This window comes from Crocodylus porosus, unplaced genomic scaffold (assembly GCF_001723895.1).
Source record: "Crocodylus porosus isolate Cpor-Errol unplaced genomic scaffold, CroPor_comp1, whole genome shotgun sequence".
NCBI classification, from domain to species: Eukaryota; Metazoa; Chordata; order Crocodylia; family Crocodylidae; genus Crocodylus; species Crocodylus porosus.
The window spans coordinates 121,433,537-121,436,691 of NW_017728886.1; positions in this window are offsets into that span (position 1 = coordinate 121,433,537).

Genomic DNA, 3,155 nt, shown 5'->3' on the forward strand with positions numbered 1-3,155 from the left:
CCCTGTGCTGCTCCCTTGCAGTGCAGAGAACAGTTGAATGTGCAGTATGTGGTCTGCAGCACCACATACCACACAGCCATATTCATCTGGACCCAGTCTAAGAGTGGAAACCCATACTGATCTGTGTGTCATTGATTTGAAGGGAAAACAGTTTTGTTTTGTTTTTCAATTTGAAATCCTCTTGAGATCCTCTCAAGTTGTAAGAAGGGAGGTTTAGGTTGGATATTAGAAAAAAACTCTCTCACTAGGAGGCACTGGAACAGGTTACTCAGAGAGGTGGTGGAATCTCCATCCTTGGAGGTTTTTAAGGCCCAGCTTGACAAAGCCTTGGCTGTGATGATCTAGTTGGAGATGGTCCTGCTTTGAACATCACATTTGTTTAGTACTTGCTTACACAAATACTAAATAAATACACAGTAACCACTGCATAGTAGCATCTTGTGTAGACATGCCCATGATCTCTGTAAGAGTCTTAAGAACAATAAGCTTTTCAAAATTTCTGGAATACAATAAGTATGGTGCTTCTGGTTAAGCCATAGATTCATAGATTCATTGAGTCAGAAGGGACCTCAGTGGGTCATCTAGTCCGACCCCCTGCCTCTGGCAGGCAAGAAAAGAGCCACCAACCCTGCGGTCATATGATCCCAGCCAGGTGCCTGTCCAGTCTCATCTTGAAGACCTTCAAGGATGGGGTGAATACCACCATTGTTGAAAAAAAAATCAGATGTTAAAAGTCTGAAAAGAAAATTTTCTGTTTTTCTTTAAAGTCCCTGATTTTAGAAAACTCTCTTTCCATTCATATAATTGTTTTTCTTAAAATGACAAACTTGAAATGCAAACAAAACTCCTACTGAAAGACAGGTGAAGGGCGAGAAACTGACTTAAATGAAAAGTAGGTTACAACTTTATTATGGAAAGACCAACATCTCCCTGTAGCTCCTATACTTATATGGCAGGTAGGCAATGAGTTCCAAAATATTTTCTCCTGAGATCATAAAGTAGGAGCCTCAAAGAGTCTTCTTTTCTAACTAACTTTTTAGGTATTTTGCTCTTCTTCATGGACAACTGGTGCTTCCTGATACGGGGGGGGGCACTAGTCGCCGATTGCCAACTGTGGGAGAGGAGTCCCCACAGTGGCCAATTGCCAACACCGGCAGAAGTGCTGGCAGCAAGACTGGAAGTGCTGGCAGGAAAACCGGAAGCCACTGGCACTTCTCTCGGCACCCCCACAATCTCAGGGGGGGCACCAGCCATCACCCCCCACTCTCCAGCCAGCGAGGGCCAATCTAAGGGGGGCATGTGCCCTCCCCATGCTCCCCATATGCGTCGTTTATGCTCTTCTTAAATTGATCATTTCTAGAAAATAGTATTCAATTGCATCATGAATGCTTTAAACAGAGTTCAGACTACACTTCAATTCTTGGGAGGGGGCGGTCTGTGGTGCTGACGGTTAGAAGGAGCCGCCACTGCCTGGGCTGCTTAGAAAGGTGTGGAGAAGGCCAGGGGCTGACCGGCTCACCGGGGGGTTCTTGTCTCTTATGGGGGGAATCAGCCCCTTCCCCCTGCCCCCAAGCTTCTCTGTAATTCAAACCCTGGCTTTAAATAAAAGTATATATCGCTTTTCAGATTATAGAACTATTTTTTCCTTCTACTTCCAGGTTTAGGCTAAAAAACTTCTTACTCAGTTGCACACTGATCCAGATAAGAAGTGTGAAAGAGAATCTGTTTAGTACTGAAACAGTAGTCAGCATCACAGGATAGATTTTGAAGCTCTTCCTTTATATCCTTCGCTTCTTTAATATATGTTTATATCCTCACTTTCTCAAGCAGGTCTACTGATTCAAGGGAACTGCTTTTGCCCATAAACAAGGAGATAAGGATCAGGCTTTTTGTTATTGTCCATGCATATGAATTTGCCAAGGTAAGTCTGATTTACTAAGAGACTTATTACATTATTGATAATATATTCAAGGATAAAGTTATTCAAGAATATCAGAAGTGAAGTGGAGCCAGGATGTATTGTATGAAACACAGTAAAAGCATTTGTTAAGTTCAGACCTGCAGATAGGCTCAAAGCTTACATTAAGTAATGAGAGATCTATTTGGATAAGACATTTTATTCTGAAAGCAAGTACTATAATTGGAAGATATTAAAATGGACATTGTCATATTTTAAGATCTCCAAAATGTATTGAACAGGGAAAACTAAAAGAAGCATGTAGAAGAAATGTATTGAGAGAAATTGGATGTGTGTGAAAATTTCACAGAGAAAATGGATCAAAGGAAAAAAATATCAAATGACAAGCTCACTAGATGAATTTTATGTCACCCCTTGTTTTAGAGCATATTCCCCATGCTGTTCTGTGCTATTTATGTACATCATAATGACATTACTTGTTCTTTCTTGAGCCATACTGCCGAGTTAAGAAGCTATTGAAATAAACTTGAATATTAAGAAGATGTACTTACATAGTAATAAATAGCTAGATAAGATGGGCAAAACAATAGGAAAACCATTTCCTTAAATGTTCATGTTTATCACCAATATTTATTTTCCCTGTGGCATTAAAACTTGGAGGCCTCAGCCAGGACCTGAAAGATCATATCAAATGCTGTAAATGGTTAGAAAGTCATGGCACCTACTCACAACAGTTTAAAATGTATTGGAAAATGTTAAAATCCTTTGATCCAAACATTCAGGTCAACTTGTGCTTGGAAAACACTTGTCTACACATAGCACTTTTAGGAGTAAAAAGAGCCCCACCCCTATCTGCAGAGAATCTTGCTGTGACTAAACTAAGAGTGAAGAATATCCACTATGAGAGTGAAGAATATCCACTGTGCTCTCCCAATGAGTCTTTAATGCTTTCTTCGAAGTTTCCTTTTATCTACAATAAAAAAATCAAGAGTAAAAGGATGCAGAATAGAAAAACCTAACCCAAATTAGCTATCCTGTTATGCCCCCAGCATAGTTCCTTGCAACGTCTTGAAAAAGGGTGCTTGTACCCAAAAGCTTGCAAAGAAGAATTTAAAAGATATAAAATATATCTAATTAAAGATACCAGACTTATCCAAAGAACCTTGTCTGTCCATGTTTCCTTTAAAACATGCTAAAAAATATTTAACCAATACCATGGTATATGTAATACATGGTA